At 42.3% G+C, this 17,595-nt stretch overlaps 1 pseudogene; it reads right to left on the reverse strand.

Moving 5' to 3' along the window:
* Positions 1-580: 580 nt before the first annotated feature.
* Positions 581-17,595, reverse strand: part of LOC125439428 — a 33,356-nt pseudogene continuing 16,341 nt past the window's right edge.

Below are 17,595 nucleotides of genomic sequence, written 5' to 3' on the forward strand. Positions count from 1 at the left end.
TAAGGCTCTGTTTTTTCCTTCCTTCCTTCCTTCCTTCCTTCCTTCCTTCCTTCCTTCCTTCCTTCCTTCCTTCCTTCCTTCCTTCCTTCCTTCCTTCCTTCCTTCCTTCCTTCCTTCCTTCCTTCCTTCCTTCCTTCCTTTTGCCTTCAAGTCACAGCAGAATTGTGGTGACCCCATGAGGTTTTCAAGGTAGAAGGTGTTCAGGGGTGGTTTGCCATTGCCTGCCTCAACGTCATCTTCCTAGTATTCATTGGAGGTCTTCATCCACATACTTGACAGGGTTGAAACTGAGAGTGTGTAACTGGCCCAAGGCTACCCAGCAAGTTGCCATGGCAGGGTGGGGATTCAAATCTGGGTTTCCCAGATCCCAGTCTGACACCCTAACCACTACAGCATGCTGGCTGTCTCTAGTTTTGCTATACATTCATGTTTTTACATCCTTAGAAACAGAAGGAGCTATATAAGATCTCAGCACAGGTTTGCTTGCAGAGCAAAATGAGAGCAGTAACCCTTAGAAAGAAGACCTTTCCATTGACCATGATGGCACCTTCAGGAAGAGATCTTTCACCACCAGCCGAAGCTAGTGAGTACAGTGAGGGAAAATTAGGAAAAGAAACTTTCTAGCCTCCTTTCCAACTAGCAGCTGCTGAAATAGAGAGATGAGGGGATTAGTCCATGGAATGTCTATATAGATCTGCTGATATGTATCTTGATGGTGTTCCTTATTTCTAGAATCTGCTAGAATCATAGTACTGAAGCCAAAATACTCCTCTTGTTTGCACTGCAAGGTCAGTTTTCTCCGTTCCATGTTGACAGGGAGATAACCTGATAAAAGTCACCATGTCACAGGCCAAACCTCTCTGGGGACGCTGGGCCAGTTGCATTTCAGTCGTTCGTCTAGGTCAGTGTTTTGGCTGGATAGAAGGTGCCAGAATTTCTCCAAGCAGAGTTTCTCATACACTGTCATGGGAGGAGCTTCTGAAGCATTTTGATCAGAGATGCAAGCAACATGGAATGATGGGTTGGAGTGGGAGGGATTGCTATTTGTAGATTGTGTTATACATACAGCCATCTTCTGGTCTGGACAGCTGGGCCTCAGTATTAGATTTGATAACTTTGCAATTGTTTGGTACTTCATTCACAGCTGCCTGGGGTTACTCAGATTTCACACACATCCTGCTGAGGTGCTGCTATGGCCTTGGCCACTTTAGAGTTCAAGGTCTGGAAAGATGAGAAGTCTTCATCATCCCCAATGTCCCAGGCATCACTGGTGTCACGGGCAAACTCATTAAAACTGCTGGCCTTCTTATTCTTCATGTACAGTGTATTGACCTTGAATCATTCTTTAATGAAGTTTTTGATGAACTGGTAATCCCGAGGAGGGGGTTGAGCACCATAAACAGACTTAATGCTACCCAGCAGTTTTGCACTCCACTTCCAAAACTGCATAGAGTTTTCCTCAGCAATGCTGGAGGTCAAGTCCTCAGTTGACTCTGAGGGCTATTCATTCATATATTTCCGCACTATTTTCCCTTCACTATCATAAAAAAATTAAAAATACACCTCACAGACCTAAATCTTTGCTTGCTAAGATCTCAGTTGTTAGAAGTGGATGTTAAATGCTGTCTGAAATAAAAACATATTCACATGACAATAGACAGAGAGCAAGGAAGGAGCAAACAGGGCATCATTGGAAGAATGTTCCAGAATCTAGACGCCGCCAATGAGAAGACACTGTCTCAGGTCCTTACCAAATATGCTTATGGGATCAAGAGACAGCCCTCCCCGGATGATCTTAGTAAATGGGCAGATTTTATGTTGTCCTTCAAGTAACCTGCCCCAATCCCATGAAGGGATAGTTGTTGCAGCAAAGGGGACACATGGTCACTGAACCTAGCTCCTGTCAGCAGTTTAGCTGTCAGCACTAGATGTCCCTGGCAGCTGCTAGCAATGACATGAAAACTTCCTACATGAGCCACACTGTCTGTTAGGTGTATCACATAGTATAGTCACCAAGTGGATGTTATTATGATGTAGTGATGGAAATATATAGAATAGCTCTAAAAGACAATGCAAATAAATGAATATGTGCTATAAATCAATCCAAACACTAGCCGAAGTCTTAGCAGAAGAAAACTGAGTGGAAATGCCATGTTTTACCTTAGAATGACAGTACTAATTTCCTGTTTCTCCAGAAGCTTGTGTGTATTCTCATTTTTCTTTATAAATGTGTAAATATTCTTTTTAAAAAGCCCCAAATTATACTGTTGTCTTCTAATTCTTTGATACTATCATTTCCTTTAATCTGATTTTTATATTGTTTCTATATACACTTTGTCTGATTGCATTCTCTTCTCAATATCTATTATAAAGTCTATGATGCCTTTTATTGTAGTCGGTGGTTCATTTATCAAATCAAAAAGCAATCATACTGCCTAGATAAAAACATCAGCAACTTTGTTTCCTCTTTCTATTATGATATTAGGTTCCTCAGGTAACTGAAACTGCTCATTACCTCCTCCTTCGACTTTGTGGTATTTTTCTATTTGGATATCCTCCGCAGTTCAGTCTTTAATATAACCTGACTACATCCATAACATTAAGCTGCAATATCATAAATATATTTCATATACCATTTTCCATTTCTATACATGAACAACTTGATTCTCTTTCCTGGCTGGCTCTTCCAAGTTTTATTATCTATGTCCCAAACCACTACTGGCATGATAGTCATATAGTAACTAGCCATACTGTCTTGTGCTGGCAGCCCAATCTCTTCTGTGTTTTTGTGTACTCTGCAACAATTGAAGTTCCTGTTATGTTTTCATAATCATGTTATAGGGAAACGTCACAAAGAAGTGAGAAATCCATTTGATCATTTATGTGGCTACTTAGGATCATTCAATCATAGATTTGGAAGTGGCCTTCTGCTTGATACAATAAATCAGAGATTCAGAAAAGGAGGCAAGGAGACAAACTGCCCCAGGGTTCCACAAAACTGAGGAGACACACCTTATTGGTTCATGTTGCCTAAAGTTCATGTGCAAACAAATAAGGCCTGCCCAACTCTTCATCTTTGACCTTCACAGAAGTGGTGTAAAGAATCAACATTAATGATTACCATACAGGGCTTCCAAGGGGAGGAGGGACAAAATTTGGAAGGACCCTGAAAATCAGCTGGAAGGACCTTGAAACCAGTATCATACTGCATCCAGCTGAATTCTAATGATTTTCCTTCTGCTGTATTTCTGAATGCAGCCACTAGGTGTGCAGGGAAGTACAGCAAAAGGCACTCCGACAGTTGGCTAGACTGCCTTTCTGCAAGACTGAAATAAAGCAGTAGTTCAGCAAGATAAAACAACTTTTCCCTCTCTTTGCTTTATCCCCCTCTTTTCTATTCTTTTCTCATTCCTTCCCCTCCCTCCATCTAATTCTTTTCTGTATCTCTCTTGCTCACTTTTTTCCAAGTCTTGGTTTCAACTCCTTCTCATTTCTATCCTGCTTGGCAACAGAGTGTATTTGATAGCAGTATAGTAGCAAACTTTTGTTAATATAATGAACAGAAACGAGAGGGGAAGTAATATTTCCCCATGATCTAACAAGGTAATAAAAGGATGCTTCCCTCTCCTCCGCCCTTACATGCATGATAATGGAACATTAATTTGTTTTAGTGGTTAAACATGCGGAACAGAAGTTAGAACTCCCAGTTCAGGCACTACTATATCATGGTGTAACCTTAAAGATGAGTCAACACAAAGCCAATAACTCACCTACTCTCCTGGCTGAGGTGATAGTGACCAGAAAAGCAACCTTATGAGATAAAAAAGACAAATGAGACGTTGCCGGTGGACTTGAAGAGTTTATACATAATTTAAGATATAACCAAAGACAGGCTCCAAACAAGAAGAGGTTAGTCAAAGCTTTCAAAAACCTTTTGGAATGAGAGGCTAAAAACACAGTGTGAAAATTGCAGAGATGGCTGCCAGATGTACTTCAACAGGACTAGAGGTGAGGCCATTCTCTTTTAACCATAACAAATAATGAAAAATATCATATAATGAGCAAATATCAGGACGTAAACAGTTGGACCATGTCCATTGGACAAGTATGAAACTTGCATAGGAAAGGTTTGCATGATGCTATTGAAACTTTGCAACTTTATGTAGACTCTGAGCTACAACTAACATTAGCCGTGCATAGAAGAGGAACATCATGATGAAGGAGCCCCAGAGGTGGGATCCAGCAGGTTCTCACAGGTTCCCGAGAGTAGGTTACTAATTATTTGTGTGTGCCGAGAGGGGGTTACTAATTGGTGATTTTGCCTTAGTTACACCCCTCCTCTCAGCAGTAGCGTGCAGAACTGGAAGCAGTCTACCAGGAGGTGCACCGGCGTGCGTGGCAGCCTGCGCCTGCGTGCATTCGTTTCCCGCCCAAGGACCGGCGCAGTGGCTGCGTCCTTGCCACAGCCCCGCCCAAGAATGCCCCGTCCCCGGAGTGCCCAGCCATGCCCTCGTTGTGCCCTGCCCAGCCCCATTGGTGCTACGCCACAGTTTGAATCCCACCACCATGGGAACCTGTTACTAAAATTTTTGGATCCCACCACTGAGGAGCCCTATCATAATATGGGGGACTGTACAGAAGGCACTCCATGATTAACAATTATGGGTAGAACTGGAAAGTCCTAGATTACCTAGAAAAAGAAATTCTTTGCTAGAATCTTCTCAAGCAATGGTTGCCCTGGCTTAAATCTTTATATTCACACCACTTGGCCTTTTCATTTTTGTTAAAAGTTCAGATATTGGTAGGTCTTCTGCAGAGTGCTTCTGAGAGTGTGGGATTAAGATCTCTGATTCTTCATTTCCATATTCAGGAATAGCTTCTGTTTTGGGACAAGAAAATGTATAAAAATTGGTGCTCAAAAAATAATTCTATACTGTCTACAAATGCTGCTTCCAGTCATCCATTTGTTTTTCAGCTAGAGGGTTTTTTCCATTAAAGCTGGAACTAACCTCAGATCTTGAAGTGATTGTAAATTTAGACTTTAATTTGTCTTATCACCAGACTGTTCTTTAAATTTCAGAAAAGTCAGTCAGGAAATTGGCTGTTGTGAGGAAACATTGCCAGTTCAGTGACTTCAGTTTCCCTTTTTCAGCATCTTTGTTTGCATCTGCCCACTCAGAAATGTAAATAACACTTTTTTCTCACTTAGGCCCCTTCCGCATATGCAGAATAATGCACTTTCAATCCACTTTCAACGCACTTTGCAGCTGGATTTTACTGTGCAGAATAGCAAAATCCACTTGGAAACAATTGTGAAAGTGAAATGAAAGTGAAAAGCTGAGGTACTCTTTGTCCCAAATTTTGCAACAATACCAAGCTGCAGTCCATTGGGCATACAAAATTATTGTTCACAGGTGTGTTGCTGCAGAGTGTCTTATCCAAATGGCCAGTTCATCTAACTAACATATACCCTCTGGAGAAAACTGTAAAAGAATCTGCAGTTAATGAGTCAAAGTATTAGAGATTTCAATATTAAATCTCAACTGAGAAGAACACCTTCATTTTAAGCATTCTGTACACCACAGAATGATCATATAAATTAGGTCAGTATGAATAGACTTAGTTGTATGCTAGTTTACATTTCAACAGAATTAGGCTACAAGGGACCCTCTGTATAGTGATCAAAAGTTGGCAGAGACTATGGACAAGAGGCAATAAAATCAAAATAATTGAGAGTCTTTGCTTTTTAAAAGATTTTACACACCTCATAAATAGAAGATTAATAAAACCTTCTGCCACTTCAGATTCAGTTGCCACTGAATTCCTTAAATTTCTGACGCTAACATGAAAAACATACAGGAGATAATGGCTGTTCAAAGATCCAGGCATCACCAAGCCAAGAGGACTGCATATAGAAATTCAGAAAAATTAAAGCGAGTTTGTTTAACTGCAAAATGCAGTTAATTTTTTTTTGCAAAAAAAGCGCACAACCATTATTATAAGGCTGAGTTTGTGTTCTGCACAATAAAAACATGTTAAGTTCATTAAAACAGATTGTGAATAAAATTATCCATCTGATTTGATTGGGAGCACTTGGCAATCAGTGGTTCTCTAAGTCTCATTACTACTGAATCACTGTGTCAACCGGACAAATTTCTTGGTCATTTAGCTTAATTCAGTCCCTAATTAAGCAACTGTTGCCACTGTTTTGTGTCCTACTGTGAGATAGTTGAGTCCTGCTCAGCTCACATACTCTTCAGCAGAATTAACTGAGATGAGCATTTATATTAATGACTGCTAAGAAAAATAATCACAGTGGGCGGTGCCTATACTATAATCAAAATAAATATTAAGTTCACAAACACCCATGACAGTTGTCTTTGTTGATTCCCCAAAAGAATCTCCAAAAGGACACTGCAGAGGAAGGAAAAGTACAGAAGAGGGCAACCAAGATGATTAACAGGCTAGAGCAGATTTCCTATGAGGAAAGGCTAAAGAGATTGGGACTTCACAATTTAGTAAAAAAGATGACTAGAAGGACATGACAGAGATTTATAAAATTGAGCATGGGGCATGCGGGGTGCATGGAGATAACTTTTTCCCTCCCTCTCTCAAAACTCAGGAGCACACATGGGCTGTTGGAAATAGATTTAAGACAGTCAAAAGAAGTACTTCTTTAGGTGTGATTGAACTGTGAAATTGACTGCCAAAGGTCAAGCTTCCGCATGATGTTTTCTAAAGCACTCTTACATGCCGGCAAGAATTCTGGCGGCAAGGTAGTGAGGCTCGCTCAAGCACGAAAGCGTGCAAGGAAAGGCCCCAGCAGAGGCCGCCGCAGGAGAGGCGGCTCCGCATGGAGCCGCCTCTTCCCCCCTTCCCTCTCCCACTCCCCTCTCGCTGTCATCGTCCCTGTTGGCCTCCTCTGTTCCTACTTCCACGCTTGCCCTCCCACCTCCAGTCACGCCCACGCGCCATTGGGAAGACGCTTGTTCTCTCTCAAACAACCCCTTAAAGGGTTGTTTTTTAGACCTGCCCATCACGCCGCCCTGAGGGAGGGGAAGGGCAGCCAGGCTCCATTGCTGCTGCGTTTCAGCAGCGCCAAGCTTGTGGGAACGGCGGCCTGGGGGCGGCGCTTTTACCACTTCCCAGGTCAGCCAAGTTTTTGGCCCATGCGGAAACGGCCAAAGAGTGAAAATCATTGTTGGATAAAGTATTGATGAGCGCTGCATGGATGGATAAAGTATTGATGAGCGCTGCATGGATGGTGCAATGGTCGGCTAGCGCAGGCTGAGCGTTCACACACCTAAGGCTCCTCAGGAGTTCCGGTAAGCCTTACTGCCACCACTTGGGTATACTGATAGCTCTGTGAGGGGATTTGTACTTTTCCCTCCAAAACTGACTTCTCTTACCAGGCTGGATTGGGGCACCCTTAAATGACTCTTGAGGCTTATTAACAGGCTAACAAAGATGAAACCTTTATTTATAGAATTACAAGAAAATAAATTACAGAAATAATCAAACTTTTCTTTTTCTCTGGCAGGAATATTTTAGTAAACACTTTAGTTGTTTCAGATATTCTCTTATAGTTTCCAAACAGTCATCAGGCTCAGTTTTAATAATCTTACTAAACTTCCTTCACAGGGAAAATCTTTCCTTCACAGAACTTGACAGATACTTAAATATTCAACTCCTTTCATTAAAAGAGAGGCACACTGGGCTTCCCAGAGCAGGCTTTGGGGTATTCCATCTGGAAACCCACTCCTGACTCTATTAATTAAATAACACGCATCCTCAGAGACTTCACTGTCCCATATCCAGGTGCTTTCTCCACAGAAACCTACAAACAAGCCCTCTGTGTGATTTAAATATTGCCCTAGTGGTTATGTTTCTCTAGGACCTTGGCTCAGGTTTCACATTTAACCCAGCCTTTTTAGTCCTTCACCAAAAGCCGCTATTGAACCTCTTGAGAACCAAAGCTCTCTCCTTTTTCCCCTCTTCCTCACGAACACCCACACTCTGGCCTTTTAATTAGCTTCAGCTCCGAGTTAACTCCTTGAATTCCTTTTGCTCTGATGGAAGTGCACTTTAAAATTAACCCTTAATCAGCAGTCTGTCACAGATGGCTTTAAAAGGGATTGAACCAATTTGTGGAAGATAGGTCAATCAGTGACTATTAGCCATGATGCCTAGAAGCAGAGGTGGGATCCAGCAGGTTCTCACAAGTTCCCGAGAGTGGGTTACTAATTATTTGTGTGTGCCGAGAGGGGGTTACTAATTGGGTCCGCATTCCACCTCCATGCCCTCGCCTTTCCCAGAGGGTACTGTCTTTGAACACAGGGTCTCACATAGCTATTGCGACCACACTGTAAATTCCCTGAACTGCTGAATCCCTGTAAGGTAATGCACCACGACTCTCTAGCCTTCACACCTGCATCTCAGCAGTCTCCACCAAAGAAACTGCAATGTTTCCCCATTGCCCAGACGGTGAGTTAAAGGCCTTTTCTATAACATGATGATACGATCAGAAATCACCTGGTGCACTTGGGGGGGTTATGGCGGGGCATGCCCCAAAGGGGGCATTCAAACTGTGTTCTGCCTGAGGCCCAGGTTTTGCCCTAGGTGCCTCTCTCTGCCCCCTTTGCTGTTGGGTGGCTGGCAAGGGAACCTGTTACTAAAATTTGTGGATCCCACCACTGCCTAGAAGGGACCCTCTACATTCAGGAGCAGAAAATATTTGAATATCTGTGGTAAAACACACCATTGGGGGAAGAACTAGGCCTTTAGGCTCTAGTATTGGCCCTCCATAGTAATTGGTTGCCCACTTTGCTAGGTTGCCAGACTCTGCTGAGAGAGTGTTCTGGGTCATTGACTAACCTGCTTGGAAAACTTTCAAATGTTTTCATATAACATTTTAAAGCCATCTGAAGGTTTTTTACTTGGATTAAATCAATTAACTAGGAAATGTTAACTACAAATTAAAGCTTGCTTTCTTAAAAAACTGAGCTAAAAATTAAACAATTGAAAGGTAGCTTTTAGTTATACTACTCGGTTGCCGTCAGGTTTAATCTATTGCAAATTTCCATTTTAACTGGTACAATTGCAGTTGTCAATACTTAGTTGAAATCAGTGTCACCTTAGATTTAAAAAATTGAATGTCAGTGCGATGCAAAAGCATCAACTCTTATTCCTATCCTGAGTTATTGTAGCTTAAGTCCACTGCAAACATACTTGTGATGGAGACCATGTGACCTTGCAGAATGTGTCAGTTCATAGCACCAAATTCCTGTGTTCCCAGGTGGGCTTTCTATGTATACAGCCAGCTTTAAAAAAAAAACATTTTCAGACACCATCTCAGTAAATTAAACAGGAGTCTTAGGACAGCTAAAAATATAACCTCTTTGGTTACTGAAAGCAGCCAAAGACCTTTGGTCAACAATTTACCCCCATCCCCCAATCCCAGTATTAAAACAACCTGGTAAATCTGTTGCAGAAGGCAGAGGATAAAGGCACAGATCTATATCTGTCTATCTATCTGTCTGTCTGTCTATATCTATATCTATCTATCAGGGGTTCATTATGGAAATTAAATAATAAAATAAAAAGCATAAGAATGACAGAAAAAGATAAAACTAGCAAATATATTTCTACACTGTATGAGATACCTGAAAGCTTGCTGACAATTTGTTCCTTGAACATAATTCCTAATAGCTGGCTCCTAATTCTATTTAATGTCTATCTTTATTTTTAGCTGACAGCCAAGTTTTGGTGTTTCAGGAGGATAAAGAATCTATATTTTGAAAAGGTAGTAAGCATGTCTTTTTTAATCAATGTGAAATTGAGATAAGGTATCCAGTGACAGAGGCCGTTTCTGCATGGCCAGAGGCAGCAGCATTAAGCTGGTGGAGCATTGGGACTGTTCGCACGATCCTCTGGGGGTCAGAGGGCAGCATGGGCATGTCTTTCCAGCCACCTGGAGCTGCACAGGAAGGCAAGGTAAGTCCCTCGCACACACCGGAGGGACCAAAAGTGGTGCCCTCACGCTGGTGCAGTTCGCACCGTGCCGGCGCGAAGACGCCACTTTTGGAAAACCTCACTTGAGCGTGGTTTGGAAGTGGCATCTTTGCGCCACTTGCTCCATCACGGCGCCCCAGGGATGGTTTTTTTTCCATCCCTAAAGCGCTGTTATTTGGCCGTGTGGAAACACACAGTCACAAGGAATATCATTTGTGAACAAGAAAAACCTCACCTAGATGAGAAAGTGCAGTCTTTTCTAATGAAACATACAATGATCCATTAACTAGAAAAATGGAAGGAATTCCAAGTTACCATGGAGAGTGGTAGATAGACATAGGATACCGAACATTCATATAGTTGTGAACAGGTTTCAGGCAGAGAAGGAAGGAAAGGCTTTTTGAGCCAAGCAGTAAAATTAGGTTTTGAAACAGGTTAACAAAACTTAAAATAATGACTATTAAAGATATCAGTGTTTTTTTAACAACATTTAATTGCTGTTACACTTTCCCCCTCTCATATGGTTATGGGTCACCCTTAAGTCAGCTTGAATTTTTTTAGCCAATCTCTGATTCATAGAATGTGTACCCCTTAGAGCTGTCATTGTCACATGGCATGACATATGTGCCTTGACAAAATCCTCTGACAAACTTTTAGTTTTAAAATCAGTATGGGTGAAGCTCTAGAATTAGTGGTCCTTACATTCTGCAGACTATTGGGAGAGAAACTGAAAAGCATTTGGTACAAGATTCAGAAATGCATTCTTTGCATAGTATTCTGTCTAACAGCTGTTTGAAATCAGTGGGAGTACTCACTTTTGGATGTGGGGCAGAGAGAATTTATTTAAAGCTTGAATGATCACAAGATATATGGTTTTCCACCCAAGGAGAGCTGTGCAATTAACTCTCTCAGAAGAGTCCCATGTAGAGTTACTCCAGTCTAAATACATAGAAATCAACAATCTTAGACTGGAATAATTCTGCATAGGATTGTATTGTCAGTCAACAAAGCTGCATTTTGCTACAAAATATGTGAATGATACCTTAAACTGCTCCCAAAGTTGGAGAGTTAATTCTCATCATCTTCTCTGGCACTGATGAGTTTCTTGCTATAAATGTTTGCATACTTTGCAGTCCTGCTGTACTGCCAGTGTTTTTCCATCTGTATGCCATATTTCTCTTTCAAAATTTATAATCCATCCTCTAAAGTCAACAAAAATGTTGAATGATCTGAACTACACAAAATGAACACCACAAACAAAAACACTTGGAAAGATTTTTGATAACAGGAGTAATTCACATCTTTGAAGCATTTAGCACTCAAAGTACCCCAGGGAATAGGTTCTGAGTGCATCAAAGTAGCAGATAGAATAACTTCCATCAACTGGTTCAAAACTTATACTTCAAACAAGTATTCCAGCCTGCATTTTGCAGGTTGTTTGTGTTTTCACTGTCTATTGTCCCAGTTCAGAAAACAATTTCAACAAAAGGACTATGGCACAACGTTGGCATGACTTCTCCATGCCCCTTTAAAGGGATTAAAGCCATCAAACTGGCATTTAGTACAGCATTCAAATAACGAAGAAAGAAAATGTCCAGATTTTCTATTTTTCTTTTACTGCAGTTTTCTATCATGTTTTTAACTCTAATAAAAGAAGAGATAAACCCAAGACAATTAAAACTTCTTTTCAGATATGCTGTATTTTGGGGGGTGCCTCTTCTTGTACAAGTTTATCTTGTGCTAACATGTTCGACAGTACTGTGAAAATGGGGAAGGCATGTTATTTTCTCTGCTTCAAGCAATATATCCTTAAGATAACAAGGCTTGAGTCCTTATTGATAGATTGTGGGCTTGATATATAGCAGTGGTGGCGAACCTTTTCGAGACCGAGTGCCCAAACTGCCACCCAAAACCCACGTATTTATTGCAAAGTGCCAACACGGCTATTTAACCTGAATACTTGAGGTTTTAGTTTTAAAAAACGGTTGGATCAGAGGCTCAGTGCTATTCGGGAGCAAAGTTTGGTGGCTTGTCGGTGGCTTTGCTCTGAAGAAACCGCGGTAACTTCTCCCAACGGGCGGTGAATCACGACCCTAGGAGGGTTTACTCAGAAGCAAACCCCATTGCCAGCAACTGAGCTTACTTCCAGGAAAAGGATCAAACTTTAGTTCTTCACATGAAAATCAGTGGGGTTTAACAGTGCTTAACAGGGTTACCTACGCTGCTTCCCCAAAATTTGGTCTTAGGTTTAATGCTAATAATCGAGCCCAGTGGCCCAGGTCAGCCTAGATGTGGGGGGGGGATGGGGGTGACTCTGTTTGTGCGTGCCCACAGAGAGGGCTCTGAGTGCCACCTCTGGCACCCGTGCCATAGGTTCGCCACCACTGATATATAGTGTACTGTATGTCCTAAAGCATTGAAGGGTTTCAGCAAAATGTCTTTTCTTTCTCCTTAACGGTAATATGTGAGTAAACTCTTGACAGGACTGCTTCTTTGCTCTTCTAGCTATGCACACAAGCATTCCAAATTGTCTGTTCTGAAAACACATGGTTGATCTTGCTTTTATCATTTCATCATCACTGAAGTGTTACTCTTCCTATTTCACCCTCCAGAGCTAAACAGGGAACTATAATGAAGTTAATGTTCTCATTGAAGATAATTTTTCATGGCATATATAATCCTCATCTCCTATATTCTCTGCAGTGACAAGATATTTTTTGTTTCGCTACACAGGTTTTATTGACATGCCCATGCAAAACATGCGCTTCTGATCCTTCACCTCTGTGGCTGAATTCCCACTGAAAATTTAATTTAAATACAACCAAGTTTCAAAAGAATCAGCACCTTTTCATCCAGGTTCCAACATCCTCACTGCAGCGTGTTTCTAGTGAAGACATCTAGGCCTGTCCCTTGGGGGGGGGGGTGCCTGCAGTCCGGGGTGCAATTGTTAAGCTAGCAGCACCAGAATTTCAGAGTATATTTGGGAAAACCTTCTGATGATACCACCCAGGTTTGGTGAAGTTTGGTTCATGGGGACCAAAGTTATGGACCCTCAAATGTGTAGCCCCCATCTCCTATTAGCTCCCATTGGAAACAATGGGGGCACCCCCTTTGGAAGTCAATAGCTTTGGACCCCCTGGATCAAACTTCACAAAACCTGGGTGGTATCAGTAGGAGACTCTCCTGATGATACCATCCAGGGTTGGTGAAGTGTGGTTCATGGGGGCCAACGTTATGGACCCTCAAATGTGTAGCCCCATCTCCTATTAGCTCCCATTGGAGTGTTTTTTTCAAAAAGGTGCATATACAAGCAGGTCCCGTGATAAGGGGGGGAGGAGCACCAGAAACAGGACTGATCAGTGTTCAGCAGTTCGGCTGTGAGGTGATCTTGAAGGAACCTGGATATTTCGGGTGACTATTTCAGGATTAATCGCCAGTGAGGAAATCATCTGTCATTCTCCATTCACTTTTGTCATCTATGGTCAGAATCTCCAAATGATTTAGAATTCAATCCAAGCATCTTCTTCAGAAGGCACCCAAAATCTGTTCATGGAAGTTGTTGCATAAGAATTTGTAATCAAATATTTTCATGTACGGTGGACATAGAGGGTATGAGTTAATTATAATTGCCTTTGTTTTGCCAGGTTTCTGCCCCCCTCAAGGCAACCTCTTTGTCATTTGGACTCCTGAATAGAACAGAGCGTTGACCCTCAAAAGCTCTTGTTAGTCTCAAAGGCCGCTTCCGCACGGCCCATTTATGACGGCCTGGGGGCGCCAAAAAAGGCGCCTCCAGGCCGCCGTTCGCACAGGCGCCGCTGCTGCAACGCAGCAGCGGTGACCTGACTCTTCTTCCCTCCCCCCAGGGCGGCGTCAAGCCGCCCTAAACAACAACCCTTTAAAGGGTTGTTGTTAGAGGTGAGCTGCTTCTCTGTGGCGCGGTAGCGAATCAAGCGCCGCCAGGAAGATCGCTTCGTCTCCCTTCCTCCCCGCCCCACTCACGGTGTCCTCGCCGCCTGCATGGGCAGAGTTTGCGCCCCCCTCGCCCACATTACCTCGTCCTCTGGACCTCCAGGGTCGGAGGGCAGCTGCGGGCGGGGCTGGCGACGCTCGCAGGCTTAATTTCCAGAAGGACACCGTGAGTGGGCGGGAAGGGCGAGAGGCGGCTCCGCGCGGAGTCAGCCTGCCGCCTGCCGGGTTTCGCCTTCGCCTGCTCGCGATCGCTGGCAAGGCGAAGAGCCTCGCTCCCCCACACCGGCAGAACTCCTGCCGGCGTGGGGGCGCCTCCTGGCCGTGCAGAAACGGCCAAAGGTTCTGCTAGGGATAGTTTCTCAGACAGTTCTTTTCAGAAGGGGGATTCACATGTGCTAGCATATTATTTGATCTCACTGATGATGCTGACTTTATGACTCTGTAAACAGCATAAAACCTGGAAACCTTTTGTATTCTTTTCTCTTGCCTCAATGAAAATTGGTGTTGCAGCCACAATAAACAATTCTTTTATTCAGCCTACCTCTTTTTTCTTAAGTCCTAATTGGGCCAGGGCTCAGGAGAACACAACTGATGTAAATACCTAGACGCATCAGATCTACTGTGCGGGCCAGATTTTGAAAGCTGCATATTATGTTTCCTTTAATTTGGTTCCTGGATTCAGTGAAGAAGGAAAGAAGTGCATGTGCATGTGATAATATTTACAATTCTGATAAAGCTCCTTCTTCAACATTACAGACCTTAACTGTTCAATCTGAAACTTATGTGTGCCAGTCATAAATCTGTTCAGCTGGAACAAATCCCAGCCAAGAATTCCTGAAATCCTTGTAGTTCTCTGAACAAAGGATATGTAACAAAGAATTCAACAGTCAAATTTCCAAGGTTTTAAGGGGGAAAATATGGCTATTAAATAAAGTTCTGTCATTTCTGCCACTTAAAAAAAAGATCTGAAAGTTCCCCATGGCAAATACTAGTCATGCAAAAGAAGCTAGCAAATGCTCTAAATTATAGTGTTACCACGGAGTACAATTTCTAGAATGAAAGGGGCTACAAACAGGGGATCTGCAAGAATTCCACAGGAGAGTGGATATGTGAACCTGGACCTCCCAAATCTTAATCTGAAATACTAATCACTACACCAACTTGGATTTTGAGGAGAGGCTGTTATTGAAAATCAGCAAACATCCGGTCCTGGATGAGTCACGCCAGCTGCATGGTAGCTAATTGCCTGGTGGTCAGGCCTTAATGCGCCATCTCTCAAAGGCCAAAACATTACTGGAAAGGGCCTTGCCCCTTCCCACAGACTTTTCCTGTCAGAAACCAAGGCTTGAAGGTTGACAATATTGTTCGGTTGCCTAGCAATGGCTACTGAGGGCATTTGTTTTTTAAAGCTACAAGTACTGTCTGTTATTTTGAGGGGCTCGAAGCCCACAGCGTTTAATCGTTTTGTAGATTTCAGACTAGGATTTTTTTCAGTTTCATAGAAAGGTCTGTCTTGTCTGTCTGTGTCTCCGGTCCCTGGATTAAGTATCCACAAGTTTGGCCATGTTGAAAATTAGATGCAGTGATGATATTAAAATTCCACTGAAGGCATTTTTATCAACTGTGGCTTAAAACTTTAAGTTTTAGTTCTAAATTTCTTGGTGGTTCCAGGTATATAGAAAGAACTACAATAGAGCCCATTGATTTAATATAACATTTTTCAAGCCTAGATTAGCTTTTACAGCTACTTATTTCCAGACCATGATAGCTGGTCAATATCTTCACATTGCTTTGGTCCAGCCATTATGGATTTGAGGAGTTTTTAAGTTAGAGCATCTTTCAACTCATGTGATGTTACCCCTCTTTTGAAACGTGGCACAAATTCCTTGCTGCCATTCTAGCTCTACTGTAGAAAAAACAACCTATATTATACTATTTAAAATGCTGTGTAACTTGCGTGCACTGGAAACCTTGGAATCGAACCAAATGCAACTGAACACAGATGAAAGCATATCAGTTTGCCTACTCTGTGGCAATGGCAAGAGGAGCTTGGTCTTCTGCTACTGCTGCATCTGCACAATGCCATTCAGCTGAGGTTTTTTTGTGTTATGAAGGGGCTTTTATCGTGAGCCGCAGAGGAGGTTGACCTGAAGAACATGCTGGCCCACTGTGATTCATTTGCAATGTATTTTGCAGATAAAATTGCTTGCCTCTGTCACGACAGTCATCACAGTTTTACTGGCTCAATCTTGGGATATTATTCGAGTGCAGGCTGGCCCAAGCTGTATAGATCACTTTCAACTGGTGAGGCCTGATGAAGTTGACAAGGTGCTTTGAAATGTCCAACACCTCACATCCAGTTTTGAACCTTGGCCCTCAAGACTAATAGTATCATGCTAGGCTGAGTTGGCTGAAAAGGTCCAGGAGGTAGTAAATGCCTCTCATTGAGAGAGTACAGCTTCCACCATTTTGAAAGAAGTGGCTGTGAGATCCCTCCTGAAGTACGTATAACTGGTCAACATCCTTTTAGTCAAGCCTTCTTCCACTTAGGGAAGTGGTGAATGCTTGAAAATTATTTTCTAAAGTTCAGGCCCGGCACAGCTTGTAGTTCTTCAGGCTGAATGCTGTTCACTAGCCATGTAAAGTGGCCTAGTAATCCCCCAATAAACTTCCTTCTTTTGCTCCTTCCAGAGACTGCACCTGGCATTTACACTGGTGGGCTGGTTTTATCTGGATGAGTCACAACTTTTGCAGACCTGCTCTAGTGCATGTAAATGATTACTTTGGAATTTCCATTTCAGATTTTTTTCCCCCCAGAAACCAAAGAATTTGCTTGATCATGACTGAAAATATATACCCAAAACAGACATTCCCAAGATATATATGATTCCATTAGCAAAACACACAAGAAACCTTCTCTAATGAGGAATAATTATGGGAGCAACTGTCGATGAATTTCTGAAAATATGAAAAATGCAGTAAAAACATTACACAGTAGAAAGTGCATTTCTGTTAGACAACTGACAGCTCTGTTTTAATTATTCATGATATTTCATTTACTGTAATGTTCTGTGGCGCATTTTGTAAATATAATGAAATCTTCAAAGTACAAAATCTCACCACAAATCCAGCTACCATTTCTTTGCTAAAATGATAAGAGACATTTTTATATAGATAATAAATTGTGCATAACAGCAGGGTACTATTTCTGAGTTTCTCGATGTAACCTCAAAATGATCTGCTACACTAGATTTTGTGATATAACTGAAGAGCCCTGTTGAGTTTATGTTGCACTGTTCACAAAAAGGATTCATTTGAAAGAGGGAAATACTGTAAATTCAGATTGAGATGCAGAGAGGTGGCTTGACATGTGCAAGGGAACTTTCACTGCAGTTGTGGTTGGAGAGAGGCAGTGAATAGCTGTCACTAGTGAATCTAGGGGGAGGGGGCAGGGTTGAGCCCCAGATGCCACTTTGTGGAGGTGTATTTATGCCTCCCTGTAACTGAGTCACAGTCCAGAACTCTGAGGGCTGGAATGCAAATGCAGGTGAAGGCCAGCAAGGCTGGCTTGTCCCACTTGTAATCTCCATGTGGAGATTGTGAACAGGGCCAGCC

This window comes from Sphaerodactylus townsendi, linkage group LG09 (assembly GCF_021028975.2).
Source record: "Sphaerodactylus townsendi isolate TG3544 linkage group LG09, MPM_Stown_v2.3, whole genome shotgun sequence".
Taxonomy (NCBI): Eukaryota; Metazoa; Chordata; class Lepidosauria; order Squamata; family Sphaerodactylidae; genus Sphaerodactylus; species Sphaerodactylus townsendi.